The following is a 19,704-nucleotide window of genomic DNA, read 5'->3' as shown; positions in this document are numbered from 1 at the left end:
AATGGAAGCAACTGCGTGTGGCAAATACTCTAGTGAGAACACTGACCTGAGACTGTTCTCATAAACACGTCCTTCTTGCTGTACATGACCTCTGCTCTCCTGATGTGAACGTGGTGGTGATGCTCAAAGTCACAAGTGTCCCCCAAATCAAGTCATCAAAAAAGAATGTTAATAAAGGAATATAGTTTTCAGATTTAAGCTTTGGACAGAAGCCTGCTCCTGCTCACCCCACCCGAAGATTTTCATCAAAGGGAGTTGGCAGAAAAATCTAGGACTTCTTGAAGGAGAGGATGGGAGGGAGAGGTGTGTCACTGTAGAATGAGAAAGGCCTCACCCGCTCCAGTTCCCCGTCTCTGGCAGGCGGAGTTCCACCCTGTAAACACCCTCATCCTTTCGTGTGACCCTCTGTTGGAGGTTGAGCAAGTCACCCTCAGCCCTCTTGGTGAGGCAAGGTTCAGACCGAGTTGGGTGACAGCACGAGCACATCCTCTTACTTAGCTTCTTCTGGACCAGCCACACCTCCACTGGCAACTGTCTGCGGTCTGGCCCCCTTCGTCCAACAAGAGAAGAAAATCCTTGAGGACCGGCCACAGTCTCGCCAGGTAAGGCCAGGCGGCTTGTCACTGGTTCTGCAAAGAGTTGGGGTTTTTCTCTCTGAGCTGACTCCTCCTGTCCCCGACCTGTGCCTCTGGTCCCCTCCACCACTGCCTCACAGTCCCATCTAGGCACCGGTTCTCCATGGCCCCATGAAACTTATGCTGTATCCTTTCCAACGTCTCAGGGTTGACGAGACTTGCAGACCAGCTTTTTCAGCCTACAAACTCCCTGACATACTTGTCTCTGTATTGATTTTGGTCTTAACTGCCCTGTGAGGACGGCAGGAGAGATATAATTTTCTTCATTGAGTGGCTTAGGAACTGAGGCTCAGTGACTTGAAGTGATTTGTCTGAGTTTGATCTGCAGACTGAGGCCAAGATTAGATTTGATTCCTCCTTCTCTCTCCCTTTACCACCCCACCTAGCAGGTCATACCTTATCTCAAAAAGCCAAGAGGAGTGAAAGGGCTTCCTGAACTGTCAAATGGCAAACAGAAGGCACTCTTTTCTTGTAGGCAGATCGGGAGGGAGATTTTTGAATTCATCTGAGAGAGATTTTATCGTGACATATAGGCTCCATCAAATGGACTCTTTGGGGGGAACAAATGAGCATGTGTATGGAAAGAGGCCTTGGAAATTGAAAACCGATATATAACTTCCAGAAGATGACTATGTGGAGCCTGACACATGCTCTGGCTTCTATTTGGGGCTGAAATGACACTCTCCTAATGTCAACAGCAGTCGTACGAGGCGCTGATCACAAAGGCCCTGGGGAAACATTTTAGCTTTTCCATCTTACTGTGGTATATGGAAAAGCAAATTTCAATGGGGGGGGACACCCCCAAATCCTTTCAAACTGACTCCTGCAATTTCCTCTCTGATGACAGCTATCATTATACGGCATTGTTCTGCCATTGTAAGAAAATCTCATCTTCAGTGATTATGTCGTTTATTTTTTAAGATGCTAATTTTAGCTATCATTTTTCTCTTCATGCTGTAAAGGTTGTATCGTTCTCAGTTGTAGAAGGAAATGTTTCCTTTGTGTGTGAGTGCGCGCGCGTGTGTCTGTTTGAGTTTGTTATGACAGTGCTAATGTTCATCCCCCTGGGCCCCCCACAAGGCAGTGGGTTGCATTACTACGTAATCTTTAGCAGGCTTCTGTATATTCTTAGTGTCTTTGTGGCTGTAAGGGTCTTGATGAAATCACTTAATCAATTATCTTATTCGAAATAAAGTAACCGAAGCCCAGAAAGATGACATGACGTGCGTAAGACCAGGCAGCCGGTGATCACTGAGGCTGTAACCCTTACGTTGCCCACCACGTGCAGTGAATGGTGCTGGGTATCCTTAAGTAGAAGCATGAGCTGTGTGCCGTTTTGGGGTCTGTACAGATGCCCTTTAAGACTCCTTTCAGTTACAGGTTTTAGAGCACTTTGACCATTTTTAAGCATCCAGTGGAAATGTCATCCTACCCTGCAGAGTCGGGGACTTCTCCCAAGAAGCATCTTTCCTTATTAACTTGACTCTTGTGAAATACTTGTTTTAACCAAATTTTGGACCTTCTCCTTAGGTATAGGGTTGGGAGATGGGCAAGCAATGGTGGTGTCTTCAATTGAACTAGTAGCAAATATTGACCATCCAGGAAATTTCTTGTAGAAGTTCAGGTATCTAATTTTTCAGGGAGATCGGAAGACCCATCAGCAGTGGCTCCACATTCCCACCATCCACTGGGTCTGGGCAGCGTGTGGTCCTTGTGGGTGGAGCCTGTGACCCCCAGTCCTCCACGGTCCCCGTGACCCCCAGTCCTCCACGGTCCCTGTGGGACCTGACGGAGGTGAACGGGTATTTGGGTTTGTCGATACTTCTCTCTTCCAATCTCTGATGGATTCAAATCATTCTCTTTCAAGGGAAACCTAGTTGGTTCCACATAATGAAAGGCCAGACCACAGATCAATGACACCAGGGAGGAAATGAAATTAATTCTTTGGCCCTAACCTCATTATTTAAGAGGTAGGAAAAATGATGACTTCAACAGAATATGCCTTTGGCCCTGGTACCTGTGCAGGATATTAAGCCAGATATCAAGGCTCAGTGACTTGAAAACAGAAGTGTTAAACAAGATGACACAACTCCAACATCATCTCCAGGTTCAAGAGAAAAAGAAGGAAAATTGACAAATGCTGAATAATACTCTCTACTCAATAGATCAATGACATAAAGATAAGAAAAGGTATTATGATGTATGCAAGCACATGGGTAACAGCACGGTGCCTACATTCCCAAAGAGAACAAAACAAACTGCTGAAATCTTGGAATCTAGCCCAACAGTGTGTTTGCTATAATGCACCCACTGATGACATCATCACCTCTTGATCACTTATGGTGGACATCACCCTAAGCATGGGGACTCAGGGATGAAGGGAAATGACCCTTCCCCACAGGGGCTTCACTGGTATTGAAATGGTGTACACACATAAGTGCAGTCCAAGAGAAATATGAGACATGCTGCAAGAGGAAGAAAGCAATGTTGTTGTTTTACTGAACAAGAAGGGACTCATGACAATAGTCAGGTTGCCATTAGAGGGGAGGTTGCAAGGAGGAAGTGACATTTGACCTGGGCTTTGGACAGAGAGAGGTGAGAAGAGTTTCCAGCAAAAAACAAATTTAAACAAACTCATAAGTCAGTACTGTCTGAAAAGTACTTGAGAGATAACATTTACTGGGCTAGTGGGACTGACGGAGGAATGAGGCTGGCTGTTTGGGTCTGCACCAGATCCTGGGCACTGAGTGGCAGGCTGAGGGCTTCAGATCAGGCATAACACGGTGGATCTGAAGAGCAGGACAACTATCGGCTAGACATGTAGTTCAAGTTCATGACTATCCACGTCCATAGTTTGGCAGTGTCAGAACACCTGTGTGGATACCACTGAGCTCAGCCTTAAGTTTTTCAGGAGAATTAACAGAAAAAAAAAAAAAACCCCACAGAACTGAGCACTTCTGAACACAGTGGACAGTATCAGATACTTGGCAAGGGAGGCCAGGTGGTAATATACAGTGAAATTAGAAAGATGGATGAAAATATTTTAAAAATACATTGAGCAACCTATAAAGGATATTTTATGAAAAAATATAGCCAAATCTTCTTTTTTTTAGTAAGTCTATTCTGCTGGGTTATCTCAAATTTAGAAAAGTGATATTGCATAAGTTCTTAACTTGTAGGGTGTGGTGGAGGCTTATTTTTAGTTGATAAGCTTTGTCATTTGGTCTGGGAAGCTGTCATCTGGTAATGAATAGTTATAGGAGGTTCATGGATGCCCCAGGCCTGGACTCTTCCATAATAAACACTTCTGGAGAACTTCACAAATATGTGAACACTTCGTTGTGGTTTACAGCATCCTAATGAGCTACAGGGAAGGTTCTCGTCTTGTGAAGGGCTCTACCAGTCATCAGAACAAGATTTACACAGATATATTGGGTAACCAAACTTTTCTCATTTTCATACACATGGTTGTATGAGATTGGTTCAGAATTATCTCTCCTTGGTCTCTGCTTCAAGGGAACTAGGTGGGTGTTATGGCTCAGAGTAAAAGGAAGTATTTGAATAAGATTCATTCATTTGAAACTGTTTATTGAACATCTGTTCAATAGAAACATCAAGTTTCATTCATTAAAATCTACTTACTGAATCTGTGTTCTAGGGCTTGCAGCAGTGAAGAAAAAGAAAGTCTGTGCCCTCAGGTAGCTTATATTTCTAATGGGACAGATGGAAAAATAAATAAAATCAACCATTAAAATATATAATGTATGAGGTACAGAGGAAAAAGGACAGAGCAGGGGATAGGAAGTTTTGGGGAGTTGAGATTTGGGAGAGGGTGCTTAGGGAGAAATAAGTTGTTATTTGAGTAAAGATGTTTACAATATGAGAGAGCAAAGCATGTAAATAACTGGTGAAACAGCATTCCAGGCAACTAGCACAGCAAGTGCAAAGGTCCTGAGGCAGAATCATGTCTTCTTGGCACCTTTGAGAAAAAGGCATAGATTAAACTGAGAGAAAAAAAACCTTTGGAAATCAAATTAGAAAGATGATGGTGGAGTGGGATGCCACAGTGACATTCAGGGTCCTGCGAGACACGAGACAACCTGTGACATTCACTCCAAGTGAAATGGGAGCCATTTGCAAATTTTGGACAGAGGAATGACATGGTGTGACTTCCATTTCAAAGGAATCTCTCTGTGTGTTGAGAATAGATGAAGGTGGGGTGGGTAGAAGGCAGGCAGAACAGGGAGATTCATTAGAGAGTTATTGCTATAACCCAGATGATTGCTGTGGAAGCTTGGGCACACATGTAGTAGTGGAGGTGATGACAAGTTTGTCGATCTTAGGTTTGATTGACTGAATGGGGAGTCATGAGACAGGAAGGAGGCAAGTAAGACTCCAAGATTTTTGCTGAGCAAATGGTAGAAAGGAGAGGCCTTTATCTGAGATGAAAACCATGAGAGGAACAGGTTTTTGAAGGTACATCAGGAACTTACTTTTAGACAGGAGGCCATTGGAGATGTCGAGTAGTGACTGAACATATGAATCTTGGATTCAGTGAGGATGTATCTGAGCTGAAGATAAAAGCGGGAGTGATCGATACATACATGATATTTACAGCAAAGGAACTGAATGAGCTCTTCAAGGGAGTTCATACAGACAGACGAGGGAGGAGGTTTAGGGGTGACCTTTGGGGTGCTGTAACATTTTGGGTTAGGGAAGTGGGGAGAATCTGGCCAATAGTGCACTAAAGGGGAAAGGGCATGGTGGGGGTAGTCCCATACTAGCAAAGGGAATTTTATCACTGACATTGTTTAGGATCCCCAGCACATGGTAATAATGAAAAACATTTTCATTTACATTTTCTGTAGACAACAAACCCACCCCTTTGTCCTCTGCACCCTGGAGCAGACCACTCCTCCCACCCTCTCTCCCCTCTGGTTCCATGGGAACCAAGAAAGGAGATAAAGGAGGAGCAGCTGAAATGGTAGGTGAACACTAGGAGAGAGTGCTGTGTGCTGGGATCCCAGAGAAGGAGGCTTCCAAGGAGGAGGGGGGTCGGATGGCACAGATGCTGCCGAGAGATGGAGGAGATGATGTCCGAGCACGGAGCATGTGGCAGCACAGCATGGCTGGGTTGGGTTCAAGAGAGGAAGGGAGAAGGGGAAGTGGTGAATACAGGCTTTGCTTTCAAGGAGCTCATTTGTAATAGGATCCAGAGAAATTGCGCACAAGCTAGAAGGGAAAGACAGAGGCTTCTTTTCCCCTTAGGATGAGAGAAAGATGATAGAAATACACTTCGGTAGAGATTGTGGCTTGATTGAAACACAGAGATAAAAGCATTTGATTTTATCTCTTCCACTGCCGTAAGCAGTCCTGATAAAGGTGGTTGTCTTATATTTTCTCAGGGAAAGAAAATAAAGCTCAGGGGGTTGAAGTCACCTGCCCCAAATCCCACAGAAAATTAATAACAAGTAGGACTCAACCTGGGTTCAAAAAGACAAATTCTCTTCACGGCCACCCCCTCATACAGATAATTTGGGGATCATTTACAGCTTTGGAACTCTCCATGAAGCTCTGGAAACTTTTGCTTTGTTGCTGTTTAGGGACCTTTCACAAATCCCAGGAATTTGTGCTTCTCAGGTATGTCTCCCGAGCTGCAGGTGCTGTTGAACCAGAAGCAGGATGTCTGGGGCCCAGGGAGGGAGCTAGAACTCAACATCTGCATCCGTGAAAACTTGACACTGTTCGGAAAGAGTCCTTCAAATATGGTCCACACAGGGCTTCAGGGTGAGCCATCTGACGCTGGAGGATGGGAACGCATGTTCTTACGCCTGTAACCTTGGACTTACTGTTGCATTGGCCTCTCTTTTAGTTGTGAATTTGCATCTACTTACTGACATGCGTGATACGTCCTTAATGCTGTCTGCTTTCTGTCACTCGAGAATCACACATTGTTAAAGCTCTGTTTACGCAGAGCCCCAACCACACCTTTTAGGGTCAAACCTGCCTGACCCCCAGTCGGGATAGTGCTAATATAGCTACTCTATACACAGGGATACATTGAAACACCTATTATTTCATCCAGCCCAGGACAATGCATGTTGTTAACCAAGATTTCAGAAACGGAGACCTGATTGAAATAAAGAGAAGTTTATTTGGGGGTTGTTAGGACCACAGCCTAGTTGATGCAGATTCGCAGACACTTGAACTGTGCTCTGCTGGACAACAAAATGCAGGAAGCTTAAAAAGGCAGAAGCCACAAGGCCACTGTTGGTTACATAAGTTGTTTGTCAACAATCATAAGCAGCCAGCAAGAAGTGAGAATGCTTGTTAGGCAAGATCGGTTGGGGTCTAAAATGGTTGCATAGCTACAAGAGGGGACCTTGAGACTGTAAGGTGGCTGCTGGCAGATGCTGTTTGAATATGGCTGGTGGTGTCCTGGGGTAAAGAAAGTCAGATTCTCAGTGATGCAGAATGTGTCTGAGACTAGGTCCTCAGGGGCCACCCGGCTCCATTTTTGTGTACCTCAACTATGATTATTCCATTATAATTTCAACTTGACATCAAGGTCCAGAATAGAAAGCTGTACACACCATTTGTCTCCCCATGACTCCCCAGCCTCCTGTCTGGTGGCATCTGTGCTCTCCCATCATTTTTTTTTTAAATTGAAGTATAGTCAGATTACAATGTGTCAGTTTCTGGTGTACAGCATAATGCTTCAGTCATCCATGCACATATTTATATTCCTTTTCATATTCTTTTTCATTATAGATTACTACAAGATACTGAATATAGTTCCCTGTGCTATACAGAATAATTTTTAAATGTATTTTATATATAGTCATTAATATTTGCAAATCTCGAACTTCCAATTTATCCCTTCCCACCCTCTTTCCTCCCAGTAACCATAAGATTATTTACTGTGTCTGTGAGTCTGTTTCTGTTTTGTAGATGAGTTCATTAGCGTCTTCTTTCTTCTTTTTTTAGATTCCACATATGAGTGACATTATATGGTATTTTTCTTTCTCTTTCTGGCTTACTTCACTTAGAATGACAATCTCCAGGTCCATCCATGTTGCTGCAAATGACATTATTTTATTCACTTTTATGGCTGTATAGTATTCCACTGTATACATATAACACATCTTCTTTATCCAGTCATCTGTTGATGGACATTTAGGTTGTTTCCACGTCTTGGCTATTGTAAATAGTGCTGCTGTGAGCATTGGGGTGCAGGTGTCTTTTTGAATTAAGGTTCCTTCTGGATATATGCCCAGGAGTGGGATTGCTGGATCATATGATAAGTCTATTTTTAGCTTTTTGAGGAATCTCCATACTATTTTCTATAAAGGCTGCACCAAACTACATTCCCACCAAAGTGTAGGAGGGTTCCTTTTTCTCCACAGCCTCTCCAGCATTTATCATTTGTGGACTCTAACAATGGCCATTCTGACTGCTCCCATCATTCACAGCACCAAAAGGAAACTCCTGGAGTAAAATATAAACCTCACCTTTCAGTAGCAGGTCGTACTGGGCCCTTGGTGTCTGCTTTTCTTTGTGCAAGAGCCCCTTCGATCCATATGTGTCCGGACAGCTCAGTGTGACTCTGCAGCCCCTTTGCAATGTTTCCATTGCACTTTGTGCAGATTACTATCTAGGCTTCATCCAGCCGTCTGGTAATTATCTACTTGCAAATCTAATTCTTTCACAGCGTACTCCTCAAAAACAGAAAGAAATTACATTTGTAGATTTTCCTCTACTCTATACCTCTCTCTCTTTTCCCTTGGCACAATGATTGGCACAGAGAAGGTCCCGCCCAAATGTGTGTGAGTTAATCAGTCTGTACCATGCCCCAGAGTTTCACTATGGAGGTTAATCTAAGTCATATAAGAAAAAAAGTGGAGTATCCCAGTTAAGATGTTCTTATATATAGAATTAAGAAATCAGGACGATCAAATCTACAATTTGGAAGCCACTGACGTGGTTCATTTTGCTCAATAGTCAGGGAGATGTAAACCTGCATAACTGATGTGTCCATTTTGAAGTTTCACACCATCGTTACTCATCCCTGGAACCCTCACTAGTGCCCCCACAACCATAATCAGTAACAGCTATTGATGCCACAAAAAGTTGTTTGATTGTTCATGATTTAATAAGTGAGGAATTCTTGTGGATGAATCAGACAAAAAAGATGAAACTAATAAAAATGTCCAAACATACACACTTCCTAAGCTTTTAATCTCACAACTAAAAAAAAAAAATTGCAAATTAAAACAAATATTGACTACTTTAAACTGTTAATTTCCATATATATATATATATATATATATATATATATATATATATATATATACACACATGTATTTTAAATTATAAAACCCTCTCCAGACCTGCAGAAAAATGGGTTTAATGTTCTTTTTTTTATTTTTGTAATTTTTAAAGTATTGAGGTAAAATTGGCATCTAACATTATTTCAGGTGCATAGTGTAATGACTTGATATTTGTATATATTGGGAATTGATCACCACAATAAGTCCAGTTACCATCCATCACCACACAGTTACCATTTTTTTTCTTGTGATGAGATGTTTTAAGAGCTGCTTTCTTAGCAACTTTCAAATATACAATACAAATATGCAAATATGTATATACTGTGCATACAGTGTGGTGTAACTATAGTCATCATGTCATCATACTGTACATGACATCTCCAGGACTTACTCATTTTATGACTGAAAGTTTTTTTTTTAGGATTCCTGAAATGGGCTTTGTATTCTGCTGAGACTTAAATTGCTACAACATTTCTGGGAGGGGTAATTTAGACATATGTACAAAGAACCTTTAATCTTTAACCCAGCATTTCCCTTTCCAGGAATTTATACTACAGAAAAAAATAAAGGATTATGAAAAATTTACCTACAAGGGTCTTCAGTGTATTGTTATTATAGAAACAAAGGAAAAAAAGAACATGAACAAGTAATGATAAGGGATGAGCTAACTAAATATGGGTGATCGTATAACGGAACCGTATTGGAACCGTCTTCATCCACTAACACATTGTTGCAGGAAATTATTTGTGAACTGAGGAGTGTAGCACTGTGCTGGAAAACAGGGGCTTGAGGTCCAAGAGATCTTTGATCAACTTAAACTCTTATCGCTGACTGTGCAACTTTGAACAAATTCCTCAACTTTTCTGAGTTTCAGCGTATTAATCTATAAAATGAGGTTAATTGTAACACCTGGACCATAGGGCTATGGTGAGTGTGAAATGAGCCAGTGCAGTTAAAGCCCAGTGTTGGGGCCACAGTAAGTGCAAAATAAACATTGCTACTATCGTCAATTTCAGCATCCTCTTCAATCTGCTAGGTTAAAGGGCAACTTTTGGAGCAATGCTTACAGCATAACTCAGTTTTTGAAGTAGAAAAAATGACATCTACAGAGAAATGTAGAAGCCTGAAAGGATATCCATTATAACACTTTACTCTCATTTTATCTAGATTTAAGGAAAGATTTCTTTTCCTTCTTTTACTTTTATGAGTGGCCTACAATGTAATAAAAAAAAGTTTAATGTGTTGAAATAATCATTAACACCAATCTCTAGAGATAAATGGACTCTTATCAACGCAGTAGTCCTTTGCTTGTGTTATGACCCTGTTTTCCTCATTGTCAAGTCACCAAAATCTCTCCGGACCATTGTCATCAAGGCCTGTATCCAGCAGCTGGAAGCTCTAGGTGAACACTCCAGGCCCCCTTGCCCCCTCCATCCCGTCCTTCTGCCATAGCCCACGGGGTGTGCATCAGAGACACTTACTAAGCGTCTGTTCTGTTCAGACACTTGGTGTTGGCAGTGGGGTGGGGTACGAAGCAGCACAGAGGGTGGTTTCTGACCAAGAGGCGCTTGCAGTGCCCTGGAGGGGAAGGACACTCACATGATGACGCATCACGCGCTTCGCCTTATTGAGAAGGTCCTTCTGTCGCAAGGCAGCTTCGGTGGCGAGGGAATGCGTCTTTAAGGAGGTAGGGCTGTGCTATTAGATGGGCTTCATTATTGTTATTTCTTATTTTTTTTACGTTTTTTTGGGGTGGATGTAATTAGATTTATTTATTTAATTATTTTCTTTAAATGGAGGTACTGGAGATTGAATCCAGGACCGGATGCACGCTAAGCATGCGCTCTACCACTTGAGGTACCCCCCAACCCACATGGACTTTAGAAACAAGTACATTTCCATGGCCCACAGGAATAGTAATCTCTGACTAGGATGGAGCCCTTCCAAGCCCCTTATGTCACATTACCTTTGATGAGACTTTCTGTACGATTGCCTCTTGACCCACCACTTTCTGGGGGTCTTAGATTCTTATTCTCGTTCCGTCAATCCTTTTGTACCCATAGCCCAAGAACTCTGACTTGTATTCACTTAGTATGTTTCCTTGAAACATTTTCCCCTCAATCATAAGTACAATGTATGTTTAAAGCAAAAAATAATGGGGAAACTTAGAAAGATGTAAATAGAAGTGTAAATTATCTGCAAGGTGGTCATGCAGGGATAATCGTTTATAACATTTTGGTGCATGTGCTTCCAATGCATGTGTGGGTGATTTGACATGTAATACTCTGTAATCTGCTTCATAATGACATGTCTTTTTGTGTCAATTAATATTTGTTTACACAATTATTACAGGACATTTTTTACAACCTCCCCCTGTTAAAGATAAACTCTTTTAACACTTCAATATATTAATTTCTAATACTTTTCTTTTGCTTATTTATATATAGTTTTGGTTTTGAAAATAAAACCATAGGGTATGTATAGCTTAGATCCTACTTTATCACTTAGCGTTATTCTGTGAATTTTTATCTATCATTCAATTGTCTTAAAATATGATTCTAAGGGTTGCATAATATTCCACTATGGATGTGTACACATAGGGTGATGCAATAAGAACTTCTAATTTAGAATTGATGCTTAAATCAGTATCTCCTCTTCTAGGCTCTGAACTCCATGCAAGAAGATCTAGTTTTGATTCTTCTGTGAATTGTTTTCGTGTAGTCAACTGACAAAGATAAAATCCTTTGTTCTAGATGAGATGAACTCTAAGCGGAAGCTTTCACAGTGAGATGGGATTCAGGAAGCTATGACTGGGTAACTTCAGAGACCGGAGAAGAGGCTGTGACTCACAGGGCTGTGGCTCACAGGGCTGTGGCGGGTTGGGTGGGAGGGAGGATTTCACTGTGAATGGACCAGGTCTAGCTGGATGAAGCCCCAGCCTAGGAAGGTCAGTCCTCTTTGAAGTGCCACTCTCACTGGTTAGGAGAAAGAGCTAATGGAACCAAACAAGAAGTACCTACCACCAACAACAAACAAGTACCCACCATCCAGTGTCCTTGCCTGTTGAATTCAAAAACAAAAACAGGCCAGGCACTTGTTCTCTTGTTCTCATTGATTTCTTATCCAGAGTGCTCTTAAAGATGCAATTTTCTATAAACGTATAACCAAGGACTAGAAAGTTTTGGTGTGTAATGGAATAAAGGTGGTAAAATTAGATCTATTCCAACCTTATAATTTTGGGTATTTGACCTGCCTTGTAGATGACCTTTTAGCTCTCCGCCTTGATTGAGAATGGAGGCTCCACACCAGGTCCTTGCGGAGTCCTAGACTAGCTGAGCCGGAAGGAAACTTGAGAGCCCGCTAGTTCAATACCCTCCTAGTACGTGTGCAAAAAAAGCAGTGCCCCAAGAGAAGAAACGACTCGCATCTGCACCCGGATTTCCTGCCTCCTATTACTTTAAGGCATTTCCCACCATCACTAGTTATCACACAGTCTTCTCCCAATTGTTCAAGTTGCTCTAACATAGATTCAGTTGATTATTAAACTTCTTCTAGCCTTCTTTTAAAACTAAAAAACTTTAAAACCGTTTTGCAACCCCACTATATTTTAAGTACTTTGCTGGGCCTTTAGATCCATTAGTTCCTCTAATTCTTATACTGTCCTGCAAGGTAAATATTGGCTCCACTTCAAGTTTGAGAAAACTGAAGCTCAAGATTTTTAAATTGCTTCTCAATCTCAGTCAGCTGGTAAATTGTGGAGTCTGGGTTGCAGCCCCGGTCTGTCTAACTCCAAAGGTTTCTGTACTATGCCAGGCTATTTCCTGATACAGGAATTGATTACACTTTATGTCTTTACTGTCCTTTGTCCATTATCTTGTGGAAAGATTGGCTTAATTAATTCTCCAAATGTATTGTGCCTTTGAGTTGTAGGTGAGTGATCTTGACACATCACCCACAAAGTCGCGTTTAAATCAAAAGTAAAGGCATCTTTCACGTTCCAATGGAGGAAGCTAAATTGTGTGGTTTGGCCACGCCTACAGATTGGCTGAGCTCCCAAAAAGGACTGGAGCTGAACAAGCAAAAACAAACAAGAACTGACGTTTTGCAAAAGCTGAAGAGAATCAAAGCATGAAAAGAAAAGAAAGACAAAACCTTGTTCAGTATAGGTAGCATCTCTACTAAGAGAGAGAATATATTTTAAGGAAAATCACAGATGTCAGAAGAGTCATGGAAGAGTGAAAGAAATGCAGGGTTAAGTTTGGGGATACGAGTTCCTTTGGCCAGGCATTTTCTCTTGACCTTTCCTCGAAGAAAGATGGGCTACATTATGACTTCTAACTCTTGGCATGTCGTATGAGGAAAGAGGAAAAGTGTTTTGCTCTAGTTGGTTTCAGACCACTGTTTCTGAGGCTGGCCTAGGTCAAGGTCAGGATGGTGGGGAATGGCTCCCCTCCCCAGCTCCGCGACGACCCCTCCCCCCAATCACTCTTTAAAACAGGGTCATTGACGCCCCTTCCCTCTCCAACTCCACAGTACTTCTGTGACCTTTTGCTGGAATAAACTAGAACTTCTGCCAAATTATTCTGCCCAGTCCATCTGTAACTAAGGGCTTTGTTCTCAGAGGATCTGTTCATTGGAGGCGCACTGGATTTATTTCTCTAAGATAAATATTTTCTCCTACCTTTTCCCATTGCATAATTTATATAACGAGTTTGTAACTTCTCAGCCTACATGGCAGTTTCATAACTCCTTGTGATAAAAGTTACCCAAGAGACATTATCTTTCTCCATCTCTCAAAGCTTCTTTGATTTTATTTCCTGAATGCAGCTTTTGCATATTAGTGGGCAGATTAAAGTTATTGCCCAATGATGCAACTATCTGTGTACCGGGAAGTCTTTATTTGGGTGTGAATTTTAGTCTTCTTCTGACTTTACTTTTTGAAGACTTTCTCAGGGCCAAATTTTGGTGTACTTACTGTATGAAACAACTTATTTTTAACTTGTACTGGAGAATGGGAAATTTCTGATGAAAATGTGAGTGCCTCAAAAACCTTTAAGCTTTCATATGTTTTTACTACAGCTAACACTTTTTAAAAATTATATCCTCTTTATAACATTTTCAATGTAGAAAATTAGAAAATAAAATTAAGTAAAAAAAAAAAATCTGTAATCCAAATTATACAGAGAAAACCGATGTTAACATTTTTGTGGATATTCCTGTAATACATATGTATTAGTTATACATAACCATATTGTATTTTTAGAAAAGACTAAGATCATGCTATGTCCTATTTTATAACTTAAGAAAACATGCCATGGATGTCTTTCCATTGTATTTGTACACAGTTAGTTATACCAACCACATAATAGCCTATCTAAACTATGTTTAGGTAGCTTAGCTATTATAAACAGATTATAAATAAAAGAGTATTGCTGTTTTAAAAAGGATATTGGCATAAGGAATGCACTTGGATTTGCCACTGAAAGATGAGGAATTAAAAAGACAACTCGATATATCACTTGTTTTAAATAATCTCTATTTCATATGTTAAAATATACCAACACAGCTTCTAATGATGTACTAATTAATCCCACTTTCTTTGTCACGAGACCTAAATCCATAGATAGGTTACATTACTAGAGAACAAAAGTAACCATCTTAGCGATGCCTACTGGATGTGATAGTGAACTAAGAGGCCGAAGGTCACTCCAAAATTAAAGTTTCTACATTCAGTCACTCCCAGCAGGAGAGCTGGTTTTAGCTCTACTCTCCGTAGCATTTTCTAACACGTTTATTCACTGGCTGGGCTTTCATAGAGAATTACCGAGTTTCACCGTCGAATATTAATGGCATTTGAAGCCTGGTGTGGCCTGTTGGAGGTGGGGTGCAGGAGAAGAAGTCACCAGCGATATCAATGAGGAATTGTACCTGATGTTGCTGAGTGGCCCCAGCTCATTAAGAAGGGAAGACAGAACTCCCCTCACAGATAACAGGGAATATATTTTGGAGACGTGTCAAACATTTCAGTGATCTCTTTAAACACCGTGCTGTGTCACAGTTGAAGTTCTTAGATGCAGAGATACTGCCAAACAGTTAATACTGTGAGCTAACCTACTTTTGATGACACTTATCTCAAAAGAGAAGCGCTAAGGAGTGGTGAAACTTATCCACTCAGTTGAATTTCTCCATCACAAATAGGACATATACAACCCATAGATTTTTTTTGCACTGCTTTTATAGCCTGAAGGGATACTCGAGAGCAGGAATCGACCCAGGAGATGTGTGTAGCAGTAACTCGGGCCGCATCGATTCTGGCCCTGTGGGCTATGGTTTCCGTCTGGCCCCTGGGCTGGGTGGGGTGACGGCCTGCTGGAAGGTAGGCACATCCCTGGTTGAAACACCTTGCCTCTCCTGGCTATCACCCTCATACCTTCCCAGTAGTTCTGACTTTGTCAGTAGAGAATCGACCACCTCTGAAAGCTTTGGGCTGTGCCACTTTCCGTCTGGCATCTTTTAGGGATTGCCAACAGCCCCTGCTCAAATACTATTTTATTGCCTCCTCCTCCTGTGATAATACACTAATGGCTCTTCAGAAGATGCACGATCAAGGCTCTCCATCATTTACGAAGTACTTTCACAACATTTTCATTTGATCATCACAAAAGATCTCAGGAAGTAAGCAGGGCAGGTGCCCACATGCACATTTTCACAGATAAAGGAGTTGAGAGGATTGTTACAACATACTTGAACACTTCATATATGAAGATGACATGACTGAGCATACTTCATAATGGCTATTTCGGTTGCTCTTTCTCTGGTCTGTACTCCTACTCCTGTCCTGATTGCTCTGAATAAAGTCATACATTTACAGAAAGACTGATCAAAACCAAACCTTATGTCTCCCCAGTAAACCAGCCTTGAGACACACATTCACAGAACCAAGGAAACGTGCATATCAAGCCAGTGTCTTAATTGTCTCAGAACATTTACTATTTATTCTGGCCAGTGTTGCTCATTGCTTTAACAGGAGTTGTGTCAGGTCACACATAAGTATACATGTATCTTTACTTTCTAATATTAGGCACTTATGTTCATATATAATTACATTCTTTAACACACACATTTTCTGTTTTGTTTCCTTGCTGAAATACAGAGAAAGAAACGGCTTTTTTTGTGTGTGTGATGGATGTTATTGTTCTGTGTCTGTGTCTCTTACCTAACCACCTTCAGCAAGCTGATACAATTTTTTTTTAGTTTTTATTCCTTAGCATCCTAAATGGTCCACTTTTCTTAAACCATCTTCTAATGAATCTGAATGTCACTCTTGAAACAGAACTGCTTTCGTTTCTCCACACTGGCTCTCTGGCCTTCACCATTCGCAGGGGAGCTGTCCCTCTGCTCTAGCTCTCCTGCCTTCTCTCTCTGGGTAGGGCTCTGTGCACCTTGCAGAACCTCAGGTGTTTATATTCTCACCGAGAGGGAGTGAAAATGGGTCAAAGTTGCCTTAGAAGATTAGTCTAACACTTACTTATATCAATTGTTTTGTCCAATTAGGTGTCTTGTTTTGCGTTCAACATTTTACAAACTCAGTGTATATTTCATCACTAAGACACAGATTGTCCTTCAGTTACGGTGACTGACAAGACGAGAAGTTAGCGGCATTGTTTTTATGACCCTAGGCTCCCCTGTCTGGTCTTGTTCCACTGCTTTCAGGTGCCTGTCACTGATGACTATTGCCCTTTGGTTTTCGGATAAACATTCCTCTGTTGCCTCCCTTCTGCTCATGAGAGAGGCTCTCATATATCTCATACCCTGCAGGGTAGCTTTAGGCAGAAAAAAGTTTTCCCTCATTCTGTCCGTCTCCTGCAGTGCAGACATTTTCCGTGACATCCTCTGTGACTGAGCTCATGGTGCCAAGCACAGGGTTCGGCATTCTGTGGGCGTCCAAGAGGATGAAGGAGGGCATGGTTCCTTTCCTCATGGAGCTCACCATCTGCTCGTGGAGATCAGTTACAGGCAATGACTAAAGAGCTGGTAGGCAGAAGATCACAGTGCCTGGAGAGCACAGGAAAAACTGCATTTCTAGATTGCCATTTATGTTAAGCTTGAGGGACTGGTGAGTTTGGAGCCTGGTTTAGAAGGAAGGATTTCCAATCATCCTCTGTCAGGTCTGGTTCCATCACATCTGAGGAGAGAGACTCTCTAAGGTGAATCTGCTTTGCATTTTTGGCCACAGGTGATCCACATTTCCATGGAGTGTGGATTTTATTACTGATCCATTTGTTCAGCTGATACATAATAGATGCTTTCTATGTGCCTTACTCGGTGCTAAGGCTACTGTAGTGAAAAGAAAGCCCTGTCTCTGTCATCAAGGATCTTATGTACTAGTGATGAGAATGTAAACATTAGGGCAAGTTTTTAGGTAGCGGATGAGTACTGTCATAATGATATACACAATCTACAAGAAGAAACAGTTACATACATGAGGCATGTAACTCATGAGACGAGATTGGCCAAGGAAGCTTCTAGTTGCTTTCTAAGCTGAGACAAAAAAGGGAAATGGGGGTTATTCAAGTAGAAGAAATGAGAAGGACGTTGGTGGATTTATGAGATGAAAGGTAGAGTAGCATGGCTGAAGCATAGGATATAAGTGCTGTGGTGGGGCGAGAAAGATGGGAGAAGAAGATGGAGAAGGAAAGGGAGGGAAGAGACATGGTGAGATGTTCACCTCTACAGGTTAGTGGGAGTTCAGATCATGAAGATCTTGCCTACATGCTCAGGAGTCAGATTTTAATTTTGTGGGCAATGGGGATGCATTGAAGGGTAAGTGGCCAGTGACACAATATGATTTGTATCTTAGGAAGATCAGTCTTCCTCCTGTGTGCTGCATAGATCGGAGAGATTAAAATCAGCTAGAAGACCTTTATGATGATCCTCAAGAGATGAACTAAGGCTGTGGCAAGGAGTGAAGCAAAGTACAGAACTCAGTGGCTATTAAGGAATTAAAGGCTGTAGGACTGGGTGCCTGATTTGTCAGTATTGGGCAAGAAGAGGGAATCAGGCAGCTCTCTGTCCTGAGAAACTGTACAGCTGTGATCTCATTCACTGAGCTTGGAACAAAAAGAGGGGACCAGGTCTATGGGGGAAGTGAGGAGATGATAAGTTCATCTTTGGACAAGAAGAGTTAAAAGTACCTGTGGGTCAACAAAGATGACAGGTCTAGTAGATGGTTGTGTAGATAGATCTGACTGTAGATATAAGGTATAGGAATCATAGATCATAGTCATAGATCTACAGATTATGGTTAAACAAGGGGGAAAAGGGGGGATTTCTTAGGGAGAGCATCCAGAGTGATTTATGGCAAACAGTAGCATGGGAGATATGGGGGGATCTCCATGAAAGAAACTACCAGCCACGAACCAGGAAGTAGAAAGAAAACTGGGAATCTGTCATTCCAAGGAACAGAAGGAAGCAAGCACTTCAAGAGGCATGAGTCAGCGATCAAGACTGCCAAAGAGATCAAGGAGATAGAGAGTGTTAAATGTGTATTGGATTCATTTATAAGAACTTCTGGACTGAGAAGCAGATGTCTGCAGATTAAGGTGTGGAGGAGATAAAATTAGAGACTTTCTTTTTGAGAAGCTTGATCAGGAAATAGAAGAGATCCATTCATTCATCCTTGTGATTTCTAAGGTCAAACGAAACAAATGTGCTCTTTTTCTCCTGGTAAGAATTTAGATATCTGAAGAGAGGTGAGGGAGCAAAGTTCTCCACATTTTCTCTCTGAACCGAATTTCTCCAGTTCCTTTTGCTGTTCCTCCTGTGGCACAGTTAGTGATCCCCACCAACCATGGGATAACTTCCTTAGCAAAGAGGAAGGTCCTCTCACAGGCCAGGTGTCCAAATGACCAGCCTGGTATGGAAACAGAAGAGGGAGAATTTGAAGCGCCTCTGTTGATCATGTGAAGTGTCTTTTCATTAATGCACTTAACAACTAGTTTACTGTGTGTTGGTTATATACCAGGAGCTCTGACATAGGGAGGTGATGGTTTGCGTGGGTTTGAGGGCAGTGTCTTCAGGACAGCTTCTCAGAGCCTGGCTTTATGGGGACAGGAGAGAGCTGACCTCAGACTCCTGGAGAAAGGAGTCACCAAGCAAGTTTCTCTTACTCCACAGGCCAGCTAGGTCTTCTTAGGAACCGAAGGCAGTGTAAACAGGAAAGAGGAGCCTGGTACCCTGGTACGTCCTCTGACTTGCTTTGTGACCTGAGGTAGTGACTTTCCTGCTCCCACGGAAGCATCTGGTTTCTTATTTATAAAATGAGGGTGTCGAGTTAAATGATATCTCAAATGTCTGGCAGCACTCTCAGATTCCATCTTGTGAAACCAACTGAATATTCACTCTGAGAAGAATAATCTCCTTGGGGTGCCAGTAATATGGCATTTCTTCATCTATGTGATGGTTCCGTGAGTGTGTTTATTTTCATGATACTTCACTGATCGGTACATTTATGGTATTTTGAATGCGTGTCATACTTCAATAAACATGTTTATAATAAAAATGTCATTAAAAAAATTAAGGCTGTAGATTTTACCTGGAGGGGTGGGGAAAGACTGTCGTCAGCATTGGGATGAATGTCTTCCCCTGAATTTCATGAAATCCGTACGGGAGAAGTCACATTTGGCCTGCCTCGCAGGAAACCCCTTCTTTGGGGGGACTTCCTTAGGTAGAGCTCCCAG

The 19,704-nt window shown here is 41.8% G+C and overlaps 1 protein-coding gene across 1 annotated transcript in view; it reads left to right on the top strand.

Moving 5' to 3' along the window:
* The first annotated feature begins 368 nt into the window (after nt 1-368).
* The window catches only part of TPRG1 (tumor protein p63 regulated 1), a 125,469-nt gene continuing 106,133 nt past the window's right edge, over nt 369-19,704 (top strand). The window contains exon 1 of the mRNA XM_010959239.3: nt 369-602. The gene's annotated coding sequence lies outside the window, so the exon portion shown is untranslated. The remainder of the gene's footprint in view (nt 603-19,704) is intronic.

The sequence above is a fragment of the Camelus bactrianus genome, chromosome 1 (genome assembly GCF_048773025.1).
Source record: "Camelus bactrianus isolate YW-2024 breed Bactrian camel chromosome 1, ASM4877302v1, whole genome shotgun sequence".
NCBI classification, from domain to species: domain Eukaryota; kingdom Metazoa; phylum Chordata; class Mammalia; order Artiodactyla; family Camelidae; genus Camelus; species Camelus bactrianus.
Note: the sequence above shows the minus strand (reverse complement) of the source record. Positions and strands in the feature narration are given on the sequence as shown.